General features: G+C 32.9%; 1 protein-coding gene across 4 annotated transcripts in view; it reads right to left on the minus strand.

The window, feature by feature from the left end:
* Positions 1 to 25,160, minus strand: part of LOC126701697 (adenylate kinase 4) — an 86,731-nt gene that overhangs the window by 51,303 nt on the left and 10,268 nt on the right. The window lies entirely within an intron of this gene.

A 25,160-nucleotide genomic window follows, 5' to 3' on the forward strand; every position in this document is an offset into this window, starting at 1 on the left:
GAAAAAGAAAAACATCTTTAGCCCTTAACCAAAACAGAACCAAAAAATTGGAAATTAGCAACCATCTATATCACAATGTGCATACTAAAATTTACAATTGAGCACATCTAATCAACTACAACTACACATAATCACATAATTCTCAGAAACCCTCCGAATAGAACACCTAACAAATGTAAACAATAGCAATGAAATTTATGAAGACCTGCAACTCACTCACTCACTCACCGACTAACGTTCTTGCTTTCAATCCCACAGATAGTGAAATTTGAACTCTCCTTGACCATTCATTGAGCTGAAATACCAATGCAAATGCATTGAACTGACGAAAGTATATGGTAAATTTTTAATGAGTGAAATACCCACTTCTCTCTCATTTTTTTGACGAAATTTTTATTTTTCTTGCATCTCTACCTTAGATTGACGAATATTATTGACTAATTCATATGTTTTCCTTGATGCAATTTTTTTTTTTTTTATCATTTTATTTACAATACTAAATACTTTTAATTAATGGTGTTTGTTGTTGATCTTATTTGGGGAATACAATATTATAATATGTCAAATTTTGTGTTGTTTTTAGGTTTTAATTTATTTGAAAAACAACAAAATAATCTAGACAAGATGATGAAAAAAAGTTAGTGCAGTTGAAGACAATGGTCTTTGTGCAGTTTACTTTCACTGTTTGTAAATATTTTGTTTAACAAAATTAGTAGTAAATTGTTATGTCTTTATTATATGATGTTCTTATATGCTTGAGTAATTGCTTTAAACATTTATGAATATTTTATATTGTTCTTCATCTTCCTTATCTTATTAGTGTTTAAAATTATTTATTTATCTATTCATTTTTCACATGTTGGATTAGATGTAACATTAGATTATGACAGCATTAACACAATACTTTTTATTTTTCAAGAACAATTTTCTACTTTTTTTCCTCTTTTGGAATTGTACCCCTGGTTTTTTTTAAAAGGAAAAAGAGTTAAAAACAATTTTTCCCTTTCTATTTTTTATTTTGAATTGTAGTTTTGCTGAGTTTTATTAATTTTTTTTAGATATATCTTTCTTGGTGGATTTGATTCTATGGTAGAAAAAATTTAGTTTGAAAAAGTTGTTTAAAACTAAAAGAATAATTTCCAAATTATATATACTTTTCAATGATATACAAAATATTATAAATAAATTGTTTTAAAATATTAATATTTTGACTAACTTACCTTTGAATTCTTGAGAGAAAATGTATTGTTTTGATTTTGGTACAAAAAATATTATATACATTACATTTTGTGATTGTTACTATAATAAATAAAATTATGATTATGAATTATGTGGGGCCCAAAATCCGCGGTCCCGGCCCACCTTGTATTAAGGGCCCAAAGCCCAGGCCGAGGAGCCCTGCTACCAAGGACGTATGATGAAAGTCCCTTAAAGGCCCAAGGATGTGGCCGAGGACGATCTCACGCTCAACACCTCACAAAATGCATGAAGTAAAGGACAAACTCAGTACAAAAGCATTACAAGGGAGAAAGCTGCCCACACCGTAATATAGAGCCCAGCATCTGACAAGCCCATACTCCAGACCTTGCTATTCAACTTTCCCCAACCACCCCCAACCACTCTAACGTATGGATTGATAGGATGAGTACTTACCCCAAAAAAGGAAAAACTGACACGTAGGTGAAGAACGGGAAATAAATACTAGTATAAAAGGGAAAGAGAGCTGAGACAAAAGGGGGGGGGGGGAGGATCCTACAAAAAAAGGGGGAAGAATGGTGAGAATGCGATGCTCCTCGGACTAAGTCCGAGGAGTCAAACCTTTCAAACTACATCGATGTAAGGCTTAACTATACAGGCCAAACCTACCTTCGTATGAGCTTCCATGAAAATCTTGACTAAATCGCCGTCCAACGACCAAGGTCCAGCCTTTCAAGCCCACACTCTACAAATTATATTGTTCGGGCCCTTTACATACGAGCCCAATGTCATTCTTGGGTCGTGAATAATCGTGTCCCCACAATTGGCGCCGTCTATGGGGAGGCTTGCGCGTTGGCGCGGATGGCAGTGGAGTCAAGTCTCTATAAAGCAGAGGTCCGCGAAGTTTCCTCCATTTCCAGCGACATGCAGTTGTTGCTCCGACATAAACTCCTGCTAGGGGCTACGCCTTGCAGTGCCAATGGCACGGGCAACTCTAGGGGCTTCCAACCTCAAGCTAACTCTCCCCACCTCAGTCGAGGGGCTAACCTTCGAAAATATACAAGTTTTGGACAGAACCAAGGCCTTGTATGGTCCTCGGACTCAAGCCTATGGGGAAACCAACTACTCAAAAGAAAATATACAAGTTTTGGACAGATCCAAGGCCTTGTATGGTCCTCGGACTCAAGTCTATGGAGAAACCAACTACTTAAAAGAAAATATACAAGTTTTGGACAGAACCAAGGCCTTGTATGGTCCTCGGACTCAAGCCTATGGGGAAACCAACTACTCAAAAGAAAATATACAAGTTTTGGACAGAACCAAGGCCTTGAATGGTCCTCGGACTCAAGCCTATGGGGAAACCAACTACTCAAAAGAAAATATACAAGTTTTGGACAGAACCAAGGCCTTGTATAGTTCTCGGACTCAAGCCTATGGGGAAACCAACTACTTAAAAGAAAATATACAAGTTTTGGACAGAACCAAGGCCTTGTATGGTCCTCAGACTCAAGCCTATGGGGAAACCAACTACTCAAAAGAAAATATACAAGTTTTGGACAGAACCAAGGCCTTGTATGGTCCTCAGACTCAAGCCTATGGGGAAACCAACTACTCAAAAGAAAATATACAAGTTTTGGACAGAACCAAGGCCTTGTATAGTCCTCGGACTCAAGCCTATGGGGAAACCAACTACTCAAAAGAAAATATACAAGTTTTGGACAGAACCAAGGCCTTGTATGGTCCTCGAACTCAAGCCTATGGGGAAACCAACTACTCAAAAGAAAATATACAAGTTTTGGACAGAACCAAGGCCTTGTATGGTCCTCGGACTCAAGCCTATGGGGAAACCAACTACTTAAAAGAAAATATACAAGTTTTGGACAGAACCAAGACCTTGTATGGTCCTCGGACTCAAGCCTATGGGGAAACCAACTACTTAAAAGAAAATATACAAGTTTTGGACAGAACCAAGGCCTTGTATGGTCCTCGGACTCAAGCCTATGGGGAAACCAACTACTTAAAAGAAAATATGCAAGTTTTGGATAGAACCAAGGCCTTGTATGGTCCTCGGACTCAAGCCTATGGGGAAACCAACTACTTAAAAGAAAATATACAAGTTTTGGATAAAACCAAGGCCTTGTATGGTCCTCGGACTCAAGCTTATGGAGAAACCAACTACTTAGAAGAGACAATACGGGGTTTGGACACCACCTGGACGTTATATAGCCCTTAGAATCTACCCCGGAGAAGAGTTCCCCATTGATATTTGGGCTATTCCCTAAACTGCATGGATTCCCCAGTCTACCCTTGGATCCTCAATACCAAGGGGATTGATGCAATATAGAGCCGTATGTTGTCAAAAACACAGTCAAAGTCCTTCCCTGCTTGGCTACCCTCTCGGATGAATTATTTAGAGTTTATCGTTCTCGGACGGTCGCCCTGCATGCACTACGAAGCTCTCAGCCGTTATCTCGGTTAGTTTCAAGAGTTTAATCTACTAGGAATTATCATTATTATACTTGATAATGTCAATAAGTTTAAACTAGTAGGAATTTGTTTCAAGGTTTTTCCTGCTCTAAGCATCATTAAAGGAAAATACACATTTAATATTCATGCACAAAGTAGTTGTTACAGAAAAGAAAAGTATTTGAGAGTAAGCAAATCCACTTCTTATTAAGACAAAGGAATAGTACAGCATACAATGAAAGAGCTTAAATAAGCTCATACTGAAATTAACTACACAAGCGAAAAGAAAAGATACAAGGGAATGAAGGAAAAGCTGAAGAAGAAATGCGGAGAAGAGACGTGCTGCCGCTCCAAAATTTTGTCTAAGGAAGCCATTCCTCAATACTTTTACATGCCTATAACTTAGGCAGCAAAAGAGCCCAACTTCGAGCTTGCACCGTTGAAGAAAAGGTGCAGAGAGCCCGACTCCGGGCCAGCGCTGCTAAAGAAAAGGTGCAAGGAACCCAACTTGTGGCTAGCACCGTTGAAGAAAAGGTGCCGGGAACCGGAAGTTGATGAGCCTCCACGTAATCACGCCTGCGATAAAGCAGACGGCGTTGATGGCGGAAAACCTTGCTTCTGACGCACCAAGAATCTGGTGTGACCAATACCTGCTTCGGATTTTGATTGAAAGAGGGAGAAATACCATTTCCCCCTTGTCAAGACGGAGGATTGTTTTGAATCTGTGCCTCCCTTGTCCGGACCACATCACCTTGAGTATCGGAAGGATTCGGTGTCTCTGAAGCGGGTGAAGACCCTTCATCCCCAACCATGCCTCAAACATATTGCTCTGAGGCAGAATGGCACTGGAAATGGAGATCGTGGGTATGGAGGAAGGGTTATGATTATGAAGGAAGCAGAAGGGTTGATATGCAAGGGGAGTGACCCCCTATCCTATTTATACAGAAAGCAAACCGGTGGCATTTAATCCATGCAAGTTTCCAAGGAATGCTACGGACAAGGCAGACTACGCTCAATTTCCAACCTCATCTGCAGCCATAGGATCTGAAAATCCTCGTGAAGGCACGCCTCGAATACTGGAGCATCAAAGGACTCCGCGTGAGTGAATAAAGGAATGCCTCTTAATTTGGCACGTCTCACATGTAAGTGGGAAAACACAAATATTAGTAGAAGTGCAGAATTTTGAGTGAGCCATGATGTGGGCCCTATCTCACCAAAACCCTCCTCCCCAACAACAAGGCCGGGCAGTAGGATTTTGAGGGGTTATTGTGGGGCCCAAAATCCGCGGTCCCGGCCCACCTTGTATTAAGGGCCCAAAGCCCAGGCTGAGGAGCCCTACTACCAAGGACGTATGATGAAAGTCCCTTAAAGGCCCAAGGATGTGGCCAAGGACGATCTCACGCTCAACACCTCACAAAACGCCTGAAGTAAAGGACAAACTCAGTACAAAAGCATTACAAGGGAGAAAGCTGCCCACACCGTAATGTGGAACCCAGCACCTAACAAGCCCATACTCCAGACCTTGCTATTCAACTTTCCCCAACCACCCCCAACCACTCTGACGTATGGATTGATAGGATGAGTACTTACCCCAAAAAAGGAAAAACTGACACGTAGGTGAAGAACGGGAAGTAAATACTAGTATAAAAGGGAAAGAGAGCTGAGACAAAAGGGGGGGGGAGGATCCTACAAAAAAAGGGGGAAGAATGGTGAGAATGCGATGCTCCTCGGACTAAGTCCGAGGAGTCAAACCTTTCAAACTACATCGATGTAAGGCTTAACTATACAGGCCAAACCTACCTTCGTATGAGCTTCCATGAAAATCTTGACTAAATCGCCGTCCAACGACCAAGGTCCAGCTTTTCAAGCCCACACTCTACAAATTATATTGTTCGGGCTCTTTATATACGAGCCCAATGTCATTCTTGGGTCGTGAATAATCGTGTCCCCACAAATTACACTACAATTTATTAGATTAGTACAAATTAAAAAGAAAAAAAAATATAATGAGACCATCCTACAAAATTTTTTTTTTTTTTTTTTTTAGAATCAATACGAAGAAACTTTATTAAATCAACCAAAATATTCATTATCCTTGTTCTGATGGTGTTATGAAAAGGAGTATTTATGAAACTGGATTTGGATATTCTCCCTTGACAAACCAATATAAAGTGATTATTATCTTTCAAGATTTTCAAGATTTTTGTGAAAAAAAAAACCAATTTCTAGAGTCAAGGTTGCAGTAATAACAGTGGGAAGTCCTTCAACTTCATGGAGGATCATTGATGATTTCCCGCAATATAAATATCATGGCAGACAAGGAACAGTATGTTTGAATGGCACTATATCCTTGTTGGGTTTCTGTGATCATCATACGCACCTTGTCAAGGTTTTGGCATTTGATGTGGCCGATGAAACAGTCCAAAAAATCACTCCACCTCCAGAAATTTATGATAAAACTTTGCCCAACTAATCCGAACTTGAAGGGAAATTGTGTTTAATTGACTCCAACGATTTTGATGAGAAATCTTTTGAGATATATATGATGGTAGAGGATCATCAATGGGAGTCTCGGTATACATTCTTTTCCAAAGATTTCAAACTAGATTTTGGTTATTCCCTATGTTTTACCCAATATCAATGCCTCAGGAATGGGAAATTAATAATATGGTCAGAGTGGATGGGTGTTGATGATGAAGATTCGACTAATGGATGACTTTTTTTGATATCAAAAGCAAAACCTACGAAACTATTGAAGTTGGTAATTCAAATATTTATACAAGGTTTTTTCCTTATGAAGAAAGTGTGACCTCTATATGTTGTATGAATGATATTCTCAAGTTGCCCACTGCCAACCACTGCCAATTGCCCAGAAGTTGAAGCTATTTTGCCTTGATTGGCTGGAGCTGGAGGTTGGAGTTGTTGCGCTTGATGTGAGTTCCTCAGACTGCCAATTTATTCTCTTTTATTTTGTGGCTAATTTTAAACTCTCAATTAGATATTGAAAACATTTTTTTTATTGGTAATATCCTTTCAAATCTTTTCTTTCTATTATCTTTATTTTCCGTTAAGAATTACTCAAATTGTTGCATTTCAGCTTGACATTTTTTAAGTTTGTATTGGTAAGTTGCACACGCATTTTGTGGGTCTTGAATCATGACCTCACCCTCCAACCCATTACTATGAACATATTTATATTCTTGGGAGACCAAATTCTCATACATATTTCAATCTAAGAATATGGATATTCAGGTGGTTTTTGTTGTGTGTCAAGAGTAGCCGAGTAGGGCTGGGCCAAAGACATGCCAAGTGACCAAACCAAGTTATATGTGAGGGCTTTAAATTATTGAAAATAACCTTCAATTCTCAATATGTATTCTAAGTTTCTAACCCTTTGTTTTTTGGGCTGATTTCAAAAATTATGGGGAGGAATGATATCTCACGTGGATGGCCAATAGGCAATATATAAACCACATAACGCTATCATAAGCTATACCATCATGAAAGATATACTAATATATGTAGAAATTATATATATTACATAACCATCTTGAAAGATACTAATTATATATGTACAAATTATATACATTACATAGCTTTTATAAATTGATATTGCGGTTGGAGCAGTATCTATAGATACTAATTGCTCATGATTTTGATTTTCAGATTTTAGGTTTTTTTTTGGTCCCTTCGTTAATAGTTCTGTTGTGTACGTACTTTTGGCCAATAGCAGCTTGTTCTGGTGCAGCTTTGGTTTGAAACTTTGTTTCTGAGGTTTAATTATTGTATTTTGGTTCTTTTTTAAATTATTATCGTTTATTTATTATCTATAGAAGAAGGTATATGACATGACACATGCATATTTTAATCACGTCACAAACCCCCAAAAAATATGTAGTTTTGTAACACCACATTTACATCTAAAAACAACATATAGAAAAAAAAAAATTAAATAAATCTTCACATCTCAATTACTTTTCTTTTTGGGGAGTAAGTTACAAAAAAAAGTATTTTGTATCTGTTGAATAAATATATACTTTACTAGATGTCATGTAGACACATACCTTTGGTGGAGCAGATCACCAAATTGCCGGATCTTTCTCTTTGCTTGCTTTACAAACTCCTCACGATCTCCTTTGTGGAACACCTCCAAGTCGCAGGAAAGGCTACTAAAGTCTCTCCTAATTTTCCACGCTCCAAATTCTAGGGAACACTAGATGATGTCCCAGAGAGACAGCTTATTTTGATAGAGCACTCAAAACTATACGTATGTTTTCTCACTGTGTCTTACCACTATCTGACTAATGTAGGAGTATTTAAATACTAGTAGAGATTCACTTACTATCAGATATATGTGATCCCTAAAAGATCTCATCTTTTAAATTTAAATGACTCCACTATTGATATTGATAACTCATATCAATATTTGTTAAGTTCAAATTTAAACTCACTTATCAGATAACCCATGTGGACGATCCATGGGCCATGGTTTATGGGTTAGACCAAAACCAGCCCAATTTCTAACAGTATCAAATGGTACTATGTCATCCATATCAAAACTCAATAAATGAGAGACATTTGTATAAAAATAACTATTCACTGACACATTTTTTCATTTGTTAGTGAGATAATTATTTTTTGCTGACATGGTTCCCACTTATTGGATTTTGATACCGCTAACATGATATCATTTGATACGAAATACCTTCTCGATAAGTTACACATACACACACATGCACCCGTTAAAAATTGGAGTTTTCCTCTAAAACTAGCAAAAATCCAAAACCAAAAAACCAACAAAGAACAACAATAAAAAAAACCAAAAAACCAGCAAAAACCCAAAACCACCAATAGATCTAAATCCCACAAACCCACTAGATTGGACTACCTACAAATCACCGGATCAACCACCCACTGTCATCCATCAGATCGAACCACCCACTGCTAAACCACCAAAGAGAGAAGAGAGGAGAGATTGGGGTGGAGGATCAGCCAAAGAAGAGTGAGAGAAAGGAGTTTGGAGAGAGAGAGAGAGAGAGAGAGAGAGAGAGAGAGAATGTATAATAATGAAAGAAATGAACTCACCGAATAATTAAAAAAATAACTTTGTTGTACAATAGCACCATTGATGTAGCTTAGTTATTGTTGTTTGTGGTACTAAAAATAGCTATTTGGCTTTTTAGCACCACCAATGTTAATTCTCTTAGGTGTCAAAAAATGAAATACTTTTTTGGATCATACAAAAGAGGCCAAATAATGCTAACAGATTTGTTCTCTTTAATTACAACTACTGATCAGTAAATGAAAAGCCCACTCTGAGAGAGAGAGAGAGAGAGAGATTTGCATAACTAAACCATGCAATCATCACATACTAACTAAACCATGCAATCATCACATACTAGTAGAAAGACCAACTCACACTTACAAGATAACTTTTTTTTTTTTTTGGAAAGAGAAGAGAGAAACTTTAGAGACAAGGATATGGCAGAATAAGGGACGATTCAACCATTAGGCCATTTAGTCATTTAAAATATAATATAATATATTTATTTATCATGTAGTATTGCCCAAAAACTAGGTATGGAGCCAAATTTTTTTTTTTTGGCCAAGTTGTGACACTAATATATTAGTCAAGGCAACCCCACCACACACACATACATATATATATGCACATACACTTTTTTTTATTTAATAAGTTATATATATACACAAAAAAAAAACAAAAAAAAAAAAAAAGAGCTTAGTATTTTCTATCAAAATTATGTTTGATTACAATCTTTCGTAGAATAAAATTCATATTTTACTATTTTCATAGTGAAATTCTTTAAAAAATTTAATTTTCAATACAAATGATCAAATTGAATACCAAAGTGAGTAAAAAATATTTCAATTAAACTAATGAAATTTTCAAAAACATGAATGATCTAAAACTTTGAGGAACAAGTTTGACTCCAAACATATTTCAAGTTATCTTGCTCTAACCCGTTATGTGGCTACTAAAGAGATATTTCATACGTAATTTTAGTCACAAAATCAATGACTTGTTTAATTATCACATAATGGGTTGAAAAAGATAGATCCAAACATGTTTGGTTTTAAACTTTATAAAAAATTTGATAGATATAAGAATACGATTTACAATAACAAAAATGAAATGGAGAAAAATAAAGATCTGTCTTTATAACTATTAGACCAAGTACTTTTTTTAAAGCATTATTGGGCTAACTCAAAGAACACACGATATGATAACTCAGGAAAACCAAACTGGTAAAAAACCTGGGGAGGATTTAACCTAGCTATCCTCAAGGTAAAACAGATTCACTATGAAAGAATTGAAGTTTGTACAATAAGACTTACACCACTAACATCCTATTGCTACCTCGAGTAGAAAACTTACTACCACAACCATGTGACAGCTCCAAGTCCATGGACCACTTCTTTCTTTGATCCACTGCAACCACAACTTTTCCTACTTGTGACTTTGAGGCTCTACTCAAAGGTTTCAGATCTTCTTTAAGTTCTTTATGCAGCAACTGAAGTGATCACCAAGTTCTTGACATGAATCTTGATCTTGATAACCCTAAGTGTGTATGAAAGTAAATACCTCTAGATCTCACAAAAGATTTAGCACACAGCACATCAAAAGACTTCTAAAACATAGCTAGGGTTTTTCCTTCTTTTATCTGCTTATGTCATCTGAAATTTTGGTTAACTCACTTTTCTAATTACAAGGTTCTTCTCATCTTTGGTGTGAATAAAACATCTTCAAGTTCTAATCTTGATTATTCAGCCAAAGAAAAAAGTTAATTCTTTTGGGTTCTAATTTTTAAGTTCTAATCTCTCTCTTTGTATATTTCCTTCCCTCTGTTTGTCTAATTCACCTTTCTGGGTATCATGGATCCCTGTATCTCTTAGTGTAAAGTGAGAGAAAATATATTTATCACTACGGAGCTTTGGTAATGTAGGAAAATTATTAAATACTTCGGGAGTACTATAAATGCACACTCTCCCCTCTCACATAAATTGTAGACCCTACCATAAATTTAATTAGTGGGACTCACAGTTATGTAAGAGTGTAGAGTATGCATTTATAATACTCCGAGAGTACCAATAATTACCCAGTAATGTATGCCCAATGTATCATGAATGTATGATTAGTGGAGAGTGACGGTTTTGTATTAGTGGTTGGCACCTCCCTCTCCTTGAGTCGGCTGGAAAGTCAATCAGCCATTAATCCACGCCATAAATCACGCCCAATCAAAGCAAATCAGCCCTCAATAGCTTGGATTAAATTTATTACACCTTCATCTTCCTTTGGGCCAAGCTTGGAATGTCCTGCGTTAGAATCAGCCCAAATCTCTTGAATCAACCCATTAAGTGCTTCTTTGATCTTCTTGGATCTTGCTTTAGTAATAGGCCCAACTGGAACATGTAATGGATCCTTGAATGCTTTGTGATTTTCATGGCTTGACAGTAACAGAAGCCTTTTTTACTTACCTAAAGTTAGCAGTAGCACATTCTTATTTTAGGAGAAATTATTCAGTTCTCATGGAGGACCACATCAACAATACCCAGTGGTCCTCCACTCCAAGAATAAAATGTTATTTGTCCACATTAATTGAGTCAAATCCTAATCACATTATCAAAAATAAATAAATAAATAAATAAAAACAAAAAAACAACTCCAGTTTTCTACATTGCACAGGTAAACAAAGCAAGCAAAATCCAAACCAAACCCAAACAAAGCATTTTTCTCTGCCATTCACTTCTAAAAATCACCAAGAATCGAAAAGGTAGTAATGAAAAGCATTTTTATTCCTCCTCTGAAATGTAACAATCATTAATTTAGAATCTTTAGATAAGAGAACTAAAAAAAATAAATCTAGATTCCATTTCGTTATGCTCTAATATTTTTTAAACCCTTCATCTTCTTTCTCAAAAAGCAAACAGAGGCAGCAAGAACGGCATCGTCGCATCGACAATCCTACACAAATAAATCAACAAAGTGCAAGAAGGTAGATTATTTTTTTGGTGTGACCAGGATTGGGTTTGGCTTTTTGCTGTATTTTTATGAAAAACACAGAGGATTTGCCAACTTTTTTCTAAACCCTTCATCTTCTTTCTGATTTTTTTTTTTTTTTAAATGACCTGATTAGTATTTGACTCAATTAATGTGCACAAATGAAACTTTATTATTGGAGTGGAGGACCATTAGATATTGCTGATGCAGTCCTAACTCCATGAGGACTGAATAATTTCTCCTGTTTTACATAGATGGGTTGAAATATAATTTAAATCCAATAATTTAGAAACTTTCTACTTTTGCTAAAAAAAAAAAAAAAAAAAAAAAGAAAAAAAAAAGAACTTTCTAATAAAATTATAGGGTTTAATTTGTTACACTCTTACACTATAGGATTTAAAATATAACAAGTACATGTGCCACAACTATTTGCATAGTCCCATTATATTTTTATTCGTGGCTAAAATAATATTTACATCCTTACATGAAATATGTTCCTTGTACCTAAATTTTGAAAGTTCTACTTTATACCTAAATAATCATCTTTACCTTTAAAAATTATAGTTGACTTTGATTTTAACCCCCTCTGCCCCTCTTTTTTTTTTAATCTCTTTACTTCTTACAACCCATATAAAACAAATAGAAAAGTTAAAAAATATCCTAAGGGCATATGTTAGTGAACTATTTTAAGAAAATTAATATTTTGGCAACTTTTCCTAGTTTCTATAAAAATAATGTGAAAGCTTTCATAAAACAGTTTGTTAACATTTGTTCTAAGGGAACCCATTAACATGACCCTAAAATCAAAAAACAAAAAAAAAATTTATTTTTGTGTTGTATGAGTAATTTGAAAATGATAAAATATTATTTTAGAAACTTTGACTTAATCCACAAGTTATATTAATTTGGAAATCTCCAAATTGTTTTGGATAATACCTTCATCCCACTACACAGCGATTGATAAAATCATTCACATGTATTTTTAATTATATGACCTATTTAATGAGTCATATGACTTGTTTAAATAAGGAAAAAGTTTACTTACAAACTTGATTGTAGCCAATGTTACTATGTTGCCAAAGGCTTTGTAACTGAATTGGCATCTCCTCATGCACAAAGTGCTTAGGGGTCTAGGGGGGAAAGAGTTCAAGCTGCGGGGTTAGCAGCATGTTGTAATTATTTCTCAAAAAATGTTACTATGTTGTTTCATATCTATGCTATATTTTAGTTATTTTGCTTTATTGATTCAATTTTGAAAAATGGGATTTGAGGCATGGTTACTGATGGATCCGTAGGTTTGGATGTGTGTGGGAGTGTTGATGTTTATATTTTGACTTTGGTTTTGGGGTTATATTTTGATAGATCTGTGGTTTGTACTTTGATGGTATTGCTTGATTTGATTTGTATTAGTTTTCTGGGTATATGTTCTTCATGTTTATGTATGTTCTTCATGTTTGTGAATTGTGAGAAACCAATACCATATTTTAATCTTGTTTTTTCTTTTTCTTTTTTCTTTTTTTTTGGGGGAGGAGAGAAACATAAAATGGGTGTAAAAATACTTATTTACATTTTTTTTTTTTAACAGAGGTGGGTAACAAAAATTAAACGAAACTAACCTCATGTGGCTAAAGTATCAAAAATAAAATCACGGGTAGGTAAGTTAAATTCGGCTTAAACCATAGGTGGGTAATCTGTAATTATCCCATATAAAAATATACCTAAAAGATAAATAAACTATACCTATATATTAATTAATTAATTGTTTTATTAACATATCTTACGTGGCAAGTCTGAGAATGAGCTCTCTCTTCTCTTGGTTGGGGGTTTTCTGCCTCTATTCCTTGATTTCCTTCTCTATTTGGTTTGTGTTGGGTGTTTATTCATTTTCTATTTTCATTTCCTATTCTCATTTTCCTGTACTCAAATTTCATTCTCATTTTTTGTATTCAATTCATTTTTTTTGTTTGGCATCAATTTTCAGCTATTCTCTTCCATAACTTTTTTTTCTCTCAAAACCAACGGATACACAGAGGAAGTTGTAGTTATACCACCCGCAGAAACCACTTCCCTCCTACAAACTAGCTCAAGTCAAAGAAAATACGTCTAAAAACAAACACCACACAACCATGGCCCATGGATCCACCATAAGATTTTAGTAAATTCACCCCCTAAACAAATTTCAGCATACTCATTATTAAACACCTCAAATCCAAGCAAACAACCACACAAACAAACCCCAAAGCAAACACCACACCCAAAAGGAATCTGCTAGCGGTGAACATCAGCCATGGGTCATTCTCACCGATCGACCACCACAGAAAGCCATTGATTGAGAGAGAGACGAACAGAGTGAGAGATCAAGAGACGAAATTGAGAGAGTGAGAGATTGGCCCCACCACCGCCACCCCTTGTCAGTCGGCCATCACCGCTACTCTCGCCGATTAGCCCCTTTCACATGCCAATCTGTTAGAGAGAGAGAGAAATTGAGAACAAAATTATGGTGACTAGAGAATTGAAGAGTTTGGAGACCGAGAGATAGAAAGAGAGAATTTTTTTTTTTTTAGGAGAGAGTTTCAAAGGGTCCACTCATGACGATAGTTCTTTATCATTAGACCAAGATATCAATTAGTTTTTGGTGTAAGCGGGGATTGAACCCCGGATTTTTTATTCAACTATTAGAGATTTTATCAGTTAAGCTAGCTGAAATCCACAGGAGTGAATTTTTTTGATTGCACGAGTCAATGTTAGTGAACCTGTAAAATTGGTTTATTTATTAAATAAAAAATAAAAAGTAAAGTGTAATACTACATCCACAAACTATTTTACAACATTTTTACAAAATGTTGAAGTGGTCAACCTATTATTGGTTTTCAACTGAACCCACCATTAATATCACTTTATTTACCAATAATCATTCATTACATAAGTAATTTGTAAAATAATTTGTATTCAAATACACTAAAAAGCTATTTTCATTTTTTTTATTCAAATTCACTTTTTTTGGATTTTGGAATTGAAAACTGAATACAAATGTGCAAAACAAACCAAATTTTTGCGGTGGGTTCTACCAAAAACTGAAAATAAATACTGAATGTTGCACCCTTTTTTTTTTTGGTTAATCAAACAGGCAATATTTAGTTATTTACAATCCGTTTTCACTTCCCGACAGTGATTTATTTTTTGCTTGGACGCATGCTCCTATTGAAATGGTCAAAGATTTCTTACTGCAATTTTGAAAGGGTTCCTCTACGAGTATACTGAACACAAATTTACAAATTGAGAAATTTCAAAATCAGAAGGTCAATTGAATAGGGCTTAAGCGACTAACAGAAGAAATTTATTTAATGGTTTTGTACCCATCAAAGTAGGGACATACCCATCATGGTTCTTAGTTTTAAAAAATCACTTCCGAGTTTCAATTACAATCTATCTTATTATTAAATCATAGAACGTCAAAGTTATTATAAATTCTATAACATCATCTTTACAAATCAATATGATTGGTGGATTTAATAAATAAATAAGGAAAATGGTAGAGTTCAAATTATTTTAAAACTTTTTTAAAAACTTTTATTTTTATTTTTTTTGATACAAGCATGTACTAAAAAATGTATTTTTCATTTTTAAAAACTATTGATTGGTTAGTAGTTAGTGGTAAAAAAAAAAAAAAAAAGTGGATATTAGTGGTGGGTCCAGATAAAAACAAATGAAAATTTGTCACATCAACAACTTATAAAAATATTGTAAAATAGTTTGTGATTGTAGCATTACTCATTAAATAAATGACTATCGGAATATATATATATATATATATATTATTGATAATTGATGACACATAATTTATAAAGGTTATTTCGTAAAAATTATAGTATTTCTAGCATTACTCTTAAATGATTGAGGCTGAAATGATATTTACAATAACATCTAGTGCCACAAAAAAATTTCAATTATTGAACTAACGAATTATTAATGTTGAATTTTTTTTTTTGAAAAAGTAATATTAAACTAATTACAATACACCATCTTAGTAGTTGTAACAATTATCGTGCATGTAACATTGCAAGTGCTACCTATTCACTCATACAAAAACAATGTTCTATGAACATGAAAATGTACATTTTCCACCCCTTCTTCCATACCGAGTCATCCAATCTTTCCGTAAAGGAAGAAGAGGAACCCAAAAAAAATGGTTTTCCAAAAATGGGCGATCCATTTATTGGAACTCTACAAATAAACTATGCACTCTGTTATCATTTCCAGTTGGATAATCCAATTCTTTCCCATCTCTTACATAAAGTTAACTTTTCCATCTTTTCACCTGAGTATTGTATTCAAGTAATTATTACAACAAATTTACACAAAAGAAGTAGCAATTGGGTTTACAAGATTATAAACGCAATGTAACAGGAAGAATGGCATTGGCATAGTATTTTTGGATTTTTTTTTTTTTTTTTTTTTTTTAGTTGCAAGTCTTTTTTCCCAGCTTGCCAAGTATCAACTTAAGGAGGTACCTTCTCAAAAAAAAAAAAAAAAAAAAAAAAAAAAAAAAAAAAAAAAAAAAAAAAAAATCCTTAAGGAGGTGAGACTGATATATATAAAGAAGGGGAGGTTCAATTCTTGCCGAATATTGATGAAGTGAGGTTAAAAGTGTTTACTTTTTCAATTTTTATTTTTATTTTTATAATTATTATGTTATCGTTGATTGGATGGTTGGGAAACAAATGAGTCACAGAGTACACACAGAAATAAACAACATAAATATGAAGCTACAGCATTGAGATTATATATATATATATATATATATAGATAATATAAATTAGGGAATACGGTGCAGTGATAATTTGGAGTCTTTTGGGTTAATATTGTAAATTTGAAAGTTAATTTGCGTTATACGAACTGTTCAAAGTTAATTGGGAAACTGAGGAGAGAGACTGAATTTCGGCAATGGCATTGCCGAAATTCAGCCAAAAAGCAGGAGAGAGAATAAAAAGCAAGAGAGAGAATAAGGAAAAGGAAAAAGCAGGAGAGAGAATTGAGAAAATGTTGAATTTCGGCAATGGGATTGACGAAATTCCACTGCCCGTTTTTCCTGCCCGAATGCTGTGTGTCCGAGTGTGCCCGAGCTCTTAAAAAAAAAAAAAAAAAAGGCAATCGCGGCAATGTCATTGCCGAAATAGGGGAATAAAAATTTTTTTTTTTAGCAATTGTGATAATGGCATTGCCGATAATGGAAAAAAAAAGTGGTTTTGAAATCTCTAGAAGAGTAAAAAATAGGTTTCATGTCCACAATATTTTCACAATAAATCACATATAATTAGTTATTATTAGTTAAAAAAATTTGTGACAACTAATTGTGGCAATGGCATTGCCGAAATAGGAAAAAAAAATTTGTGGCAATACCATTGCCGAAATAGAGAGAAAAATAAAAGTGATAAACTACTTGAGGCAATTGCATTGCCGAAATAGGGAGAAAAAAATTTGGAAATACCATTGCCGAAATAGGGGAATAAAAAAAATTTTAGCAATTGTGACAATGGATTGCCGAAAATATGAGAAAAAAAAAAGAGAAAAGGATTATGGCAATGAGATTTCCGAAATAGGAAAAAAAAATTCGGCAATTCCATTGACGAAAATGTGGAAAAAAAAAAAAAAGAGAAAGATTTGTGGGAATCAAAAATTTTCCCCTATTTCGGCAAAATGTGAAAAAAAAAAAAAAAAAAAAAAAAAAAAAAAAAAAAAAAGAGAATTACGGCAACGGGATTGCCGAAATAGGGGGAAATTGTTTTCCCCCTATTTCGGCAATGGTATACCATTGCCGTAAATGTTAAAAAAAAAAAGAAATGGATTACGGCAACAGTATTGCCGAAATAGGGGGAAACCGTAAATGTTAAAAAAAAAAAAAAAGAAAAAAAAAAAAAAAAGAAATGGATTAAGGCAACAGTATTGCCGTAATCCATTTCTCTTTTTTTTTTTTAACATTTACGGCAATCCCGTTGCCGTAATTCTCTCTTTTTTTTTTTTTTTTTTTTTTCACATTTTGCCGAAATAGGGGAAAATTTTTTATTCCCACAAATCTTTCTTTTTTTTTTTCCACATTTTCGTCAATGGAATTGCCGAAATTTTTTTTCCTATTTCGGAAATCTCATTGCCATAATCCTTTTCTCTTTTTTTTTTCTCATATTTTCGGCAATCCATTGTCACAATTGCTAAAATTTTTTTTATTCCCCTATTTCGGCAATGGTATTTCCAATTTTTTTTCTCCCTATTTCGGCAATGCAATTGCCTCAAGTAGTTTATCACTTTTATTTTTCTCTCTATTTCGCCAATGGTATTGCCACAAATTTTTTTTTCCTATTTCGGCAATGCCATTGCCACAATTAGTTGTCACAAATTTTTTTAACTAATAATAACTAATTATATGTGATTTATTGTGAAAATATTGTGGACATGAAACCTATTTTTTACTCTTCTAGAGATTTCAAAACCACTTTTTTTTTCCATTATCGGCAATGCCATTATCACAATTGCTAAAAAAAAAAAAAAATTATTCCCCTATTTCGGCAATGACATTGCCGCGATTGCCTTTTTTTTTTTTTTTAAGAGCTCGGGCACACAGCATTCGGGCAGGAAAAACGAGCAGTGGAATTTCGTCAATCCCATTGCCGAAATTCAACATTTTCTCAATTCTCTCTCCTGCTTTTTCCTTTTCCTTATTCTCTCTCTTGCTTTTTATTCTCTCTCCTGCTTTTTGGCTGAATTTCAACAATGCCATTGCCGAAATTCAGTCTCTCTCCTCAGTTTCCCAATTAACTTTGAACAGTTCGTATAACGCAAATTAACTTTCAAATTTACAATATTAACCCAAAAGACTCATTTACTAGTTCTTACCTACTATAATAATTTGCTATCTTAACTGTTGTAAACAAAATTTAAGAATTTTTTTTTTTTAAAATATCTCTGGAGTTTTATTTATTTATTTTAAGTCGGCGCTTGTATCTCCAGACTTATTAAGGATGAAATGTGATATGAAATTTAGGGTAGACTACATATTTGGTTTTTATCCTTTACACCATATTTCAATTTTGTCTTTAAACTTTCAATTGTATCAATTTGGCCCCTAACCTTTTAGTATTGTGTCAATTTAGTCTATTTCGTTATCTCTTTAATGAAAATTGCTGACATGAAAAATAACCCAAAAAAAAAAAAAACTAGTCTATTGCCACATCAACGGAAACTAATTTTTTATTTTGGTTGTTAGCCACATTAGCAATTTCCATCCAAAGAAAAACAGCAGAGACTGAATTGACATAATACTGAAACGTTAGGAACCAAATTGATATAATTAAAAGGTTATAAACTAAACTGAAATATGGTATAAAGAATAGAGACCAAATATGTAATTTACCCTAAAATTTACTACTTGGATACAAAAACTACTATTTGCTAATTTATTTCATTGAGTCTCATTAACTAAAAATTAAGTTTAACTCTAATATAGCTCACGAGGCACGTACGTGCAACTAAATACTAACCCAAAAGTGAGTTCCAGTTAACTCGACTAGTAAAGTTTTTTATGGTTGAATAAAATATCTGGGGTTTAATTTCCACCTACACCAAAAACTGATTGATGTCTTGGTCTAATGATAAAGAGCTATCATCAAAAGCGCCATGGGTTGAATCTCTTAAAAAAAAAAAAAGTACTAACCCAAAATAATCAGGAGGTTTTTGTTGTGTGTCAGGACTAACCGAGTCATCCTAAGTGACCAACCCAAGTTATATATGAGGGCTGTACATTATTGAAAATAATTCTAAGCTTTTAACCCTTTGCTCTCTTTTTTTTGGCCCTATCATCATATCATGTAGTACTAAAATTCTTTTGTATATTCTTCTAAAAAAAAAAAAAAATCTTTTGTATATAGGTATTTATAGAATTGAGGCGTAAGGTTAGCTTGCATGTATGGAAGTATCCCCTTCTAGATGGAATAATATTTTGAGTTTTCAAATGCTCCTTTTTTAATGTCCCCATTATGGAATAATAAGAAAAAGAATTTGTGGTTTAGTCAAGGAAAGCACCTAGAAATTGTTTAATAAATCCCCAATTAATTCCAAATGCTCCTTTAATGATTAATGCTAAACATGCGATCTAGTGGGCAAAAAAGTTAATTTCATTAGTAAGTTTAAATTATAACCAAAAACACCTATGATTTATTGCAAAAAATGTTGTCTATCTAGCACTTCTTTTTTCACAATATCTTTATTTTTAGTTGTGATTGGTTCCAATATGATATTTTATTTTAATTTATAAGTAATTAACAACTCAACAATTGTGAAAATATTATTATTATTATTAAAAAAAAAAAAAAAAAAAGGTAACTGCTCATATGCATATAAAAATAAATTAAAAAAAATGAAAAAGCGAGTTCAACCAAGTATTTTACCCCTAAAAAAAATAAGCCAGTGAAACGGTGCGAATTCATCAAAAAAAAAAAAAAAATGTAGCTTTACTATTCGCCTATTCACTCTTTTTATACATAGACTTTGGTTTAGTGAAATATTCTCTTTTGGTAACCATTAATGAAATATAGTTTATTTTGATCATTCTCTAAAATAAATAAAAAATAAAAAAGTTTATTTTGATCAAATTTAAAAGTTCTAAAACTTTTACTAAGACTTGCACTTGTGAATGATCATCAGTACGTAGTTTTATTTATTTTGTTAGAAATTAATATAAGTGACAAATGTCTAAATTTGATTGGAAGATCCCCCCTCCCTCTCAAATGACATTGGGCAGCTTTTAGAATATATTTGTAAAGAAGTAAAATAGAGGAAATAAAAGCGGAAGACTAATGAAGAACCCGCGGTGATTGACAAATCGAGCAGCTGATCATTGTTAGAAGAATATAAGAAAGCTCAAGCAAATTTGGTGATTTCAAGTGCAGTACCAGGCAGCAGCTACTGGAAGCCTCCTCCACAAGATGTTTATAAGCTGAATTTTGATGCAGCGGTATTCTCGGACCTGAATTATTCTGGAGTAGGTGCGATCATTAGAAACTTTGCTGGTGAGGTGATGGCTGGGATGGCAGCAAAGGGAGAATATGTGCACAATAGCGATGATGCTGGAGCATTGGCATGTCGAAAAGCCTTGGAATTTGCTATGGAGGCCGGATTCTCAAATCTGGTGATTGAGGGTGATAACTCAAATGTGATGAGAGCAATATCGAGTACTGTACCAAATAATTCTTTCTTTGGTCATATTGTGGATGACATTAGATATTTTATTTCGGGTAGGCAATCTGTTGGTTTTAGTTGTGTAAGAAGGGAAGGAAATATGGTGGCTCATTCTTTAGTTAGATTTGCTAGGAACATTGTGGAGGATCTGTATTGGATGGAAGATGAGCCCCCACCTGCTGTAGATGCTTTGCATCATTATCATTTATATATTAATGAATGAGTGATGGATTTGTTCTCCCAAAAAAAAAAAAAAAAAAAAAAAAAAAAGACAGAAGAGAGTAGAGGATAAAATGACTGAAATATGTTTACATCATTTTTAATATTACATTGGACACATGACATATTATTATTATTTTTTATACATTAATAATTGGGGATGAGGAAATTTAAACTTTAGAAGTTTTTATTGAAAATATCGAAAGATGTCCAACCAATTAACTTATAAGACTCTTGACATGTGAAATATTTTAATTTACATGACAGTGTTCTTTTGTATTAGACGATCAATACTCGAGTAATATTTTATAGCCCTCTTCTCAAAAAAAAAAAAAAAAGTGAGACATTTAAATTTTAAGAGTCGTCACTATCAATTTCACTAAATCTAATTGATATGATAATCTTCTAGATCTAGTTAAAGTGACAGTTTGAAATTAGTTTTTGAACTTTCCAATGCCTAAAGACCCTAAACAAGCCTTCACAAACACCAGATATCGCAATTTTTGGTTCAATTAATTGAAACGTATTTTATAAGCTTATTCCGTACAACAGTGAGCAATAGACATAAACCAAAGAACTAACTAAGATTGAAATTTCACTTTAAACTACAAGATATTGTTTTTTTTTCTTTTTTCAATATTTTCAAATATCAATTTAACGGTAACAACTAACAAATTTATGGTTTAATTGAAACATACTTTTATTAGCATATAATTTCATTTGAAACTTTTATGTTTAATTTGAAATCACCTTTTACAATATTCGAAATTCAATTCCTCATTCATTCAATTACGTGGGACCCACGTATTTTTATTTTTGAACCATGCATGGCCGTATCTTATGTTGTACGAACTTTTACTAAGTTTCCAAAATTCAATCCTAACAATGTCAGGTAATCTAAAGCCAAAGGAATCAAATTAATTAGTTAGGGGGCAATTTGGTTTGCCCTATTAATAATGTGATGCATGTAAATGTATTTAACGTTTATTATGTTTAGTTCTTTTTTTTTTTTTTAAATGTTATGGTAATCTAAGTTAGGCTAGTCTATGCCCCCAATTTAAAATAAAAAAATAAAAAATAAAAAATAAAATAAAATAATTCCTTAAAAAATGCCCTATTTTATTATAAAAATACCCAAAATTGTAAAATAATGTTAGAGATATTATAATTTTTTGTGTCATCACTAATCACTAAAAAAATTTAAACATGCATTATTAAGTAGTTGGAACTACCAATTACATCCATTACTACGTTAAATCATATTTATTGTCACATTAATTTGTATTTTTTATATTGTAAAATTTATAGCAATTTTAGCATTTTTTTAATATGATTTCTACTATTCTCACCTCCAAAGTCAATTGACTCTCTGGAAGGAAATTATCCATTTCAAAATGTGCTAATTCAAGGATGGTTTTTTTTTTTTTTTTTTAACTTTTCTGGAAAAGTTTCCAAATGCAGCTGTGAGTTTATGAGAGCTTTAATTTAAATAATAATAAAAAAGCACGATAATTCCCATTTTACTACATTCATTGAAGGTAAGAAATCCTCAAAAAAAATCTACAATTATATAATAATAGATAATGCTAATAGGTAATAACTACTTTAAACAGTTGTACCATGCATTTAAAAATGATAATGCTTTATTATTGTACTTTTTTTTATATATAGAACAATATTGTACTTATTATTAAAAGTGAAACTATTGTATTACTTTTTGTGTTTTTGTATTACTATTTTGTGCTCATCCTCAAAGTCAAACACACACACAAGCTTGGATCCGTTAGGCGTTAGCCAATATTTCACTAAACTCCCCTTAAAATGCGTAACTGTATTTCATGTTGTATGAACTCTGACAAAATTCAAATCAAAACCTCGACCCAAGTATTCTTCAATTCGCACCAATTAGTTTCATTCAATATGTGGGACCCACTTTTTTTTTTTTTTTTTTTGTGTGTGTGTGTGTGTTTTAGTAACATACTTAGGAAATTCATTAATAAAGTAAATCAATTTTAAAATAAAATAAAATAAACTTTTTGCAAGAAAATTAACGAAATTTTTAACAATTTTTCATAAAAATTTTGTGAAATTGATGATTATTTATTTTAACTTTAAAAACTTAAGTGTGTCATGCAATGCAACTAATCAAATCAGTTAAGGTTTTAAAATAACTAACTATATCCTATTATTTAATTATTTTACCTATAATAAAAATAACACATTATTTCAAACTGATTTGACTTGTATGAGTTATTTGAACAATGTTAAACTAACAAATTATTAATATAATTTCAATTTGTTTACATATAATTATGAATAAAACCGTATGTTGCAAGAGCATAATACTATCTAGTTGTAAGTCCATGCAATGCATGGGTCAATTTCAAATTTTTGTGTCAATATATAATATAAATATATATATATATATATATATATATATTATATACTATATAAAATTAGTTTCATGTGACCTTGTTTTGTCATATTAAGTATTTTGAGTTCTTGTACTTTTATATATGATCATTCTTGTTAGAGAATGAAAAAAAAAAAAAAAAGTTATTAATAAAGGAGTTTCAAAACACCAAATTTGTTCTTCAAATTCAAATTATATAATATAAAAACACCAAAATTTTATAATTCACTCAAAACCTAAAATACTAAAAAAAATAAAGAAAGATTATACCACAAATCATTGAATTGAACAATTAAAGATAATAATATTACTTTTTGTCATCTTAGACTAAACTAGACCGAAAATGACTAAAATGGACCAACTGGACTTAATTGGACAATATAAGGAAAAAGAAAAATAAGGAAAAAGAAAAAAAAAATCATTCATTTACAAAAAATAATTCTCTCTCTCTCTCTCTCTCTCTCTCTCTCTCTCTCTCTCTCTCTCTCTCTCTCTCTCTCTCTCTCTCTCTCTCTCTCTCTCTCTCTCTCTCATTTAAAAATTATATTCTCTGAAATTTTTATTTTTAAAAATAATTAAACATGAAACCATGTGGGCTCCACAAGCCCGGCAGTTACAATTCAAATTTTTTCTTAATGCATATATAAACACATGCAATACATGCATAATTAGAAGCAACACATTCAGCCCAAAAAAAAAAAATTGCAGAGGCAACACACAAGAAAGAAAAACAAGAAAACGAAGAAAGAAAACAAAGAAGCTTCAGAGACAACCATGGCCGAACCACTTCAACCCCAACCCCAACTTCCCCAACCCCAAGTTCTGCCCCAACACTTGTACTTCCTTCTCCTCTACCGTAAAGGGTTCACGATTTTTGTATCTCCCAACTTCACCGAGGAAGTCCAACCCTCGGTTGAAGTGCTACAAAAATTGTTAAAAGGGGTTGCTAATCAACAAGAGGAGGAAATGTTGCACAACCATGTTGATGTTCATTGCATGGAACAATCGGCATTTGCGGCTTCTTCTTTTCAACCTCATCAAGAAATGAAAGGTATATATGTTTTAATGTTTTTCATATAATAATATATATGGGTATTTGTTCCCAAATCTTAGGAAAAAAAAAAGATATATATATATATATATACATATAAAGTATGTTTCAATGTTTTAATATCATATAATATATTTGTGGGTTTTTGTTCAATAGGCATGGTTTGCATATGTGAAAAGTAGGAAGTATGTTTTAACGTTTTAATATAATAATATATACGGGTTTTGTTCAATAAGTTAAATATGGATCCGAAAATGTGAAAAGTATTTTATAGGAAGTAATTAATTGTTGATTTACTTTTGGTAATCAAATAAAATGTCCAAGCTTCATGTTAAATTTAGGTTTATTAGCTCTTAATTTCTCTATCTAGTGACCCACATAATTGTAAGAACCTCCTAGTTCACTAATTTCATGCATTTTTTTTCTCTTATTGATGTAGCTATACGGGATTTGGAGAACTTCTTTGGTGAGCACCAAGAGTTTGGTGGCCACCTATTTGCTGTTCAGGACGAAAGAATCCGAGGTATTTGGATGAAGGTTAGGGGAGCGCCTCAGATGATGAGGTT

The sequence above is a fragment of the Quercus robur genome, chromosome 10 (assembly GCF_932294415.1).
Source record: "Quercus robur chromosome 10, dhQueRobu3.1, whole genome shotgun sequence".
Classification (NCBI taxonomy): Eukaryota; Viridiplantae; Streptophyta; class Magnoliopsida; order Fagales; family Fagaceae; genus Quercus; species Quercus robur.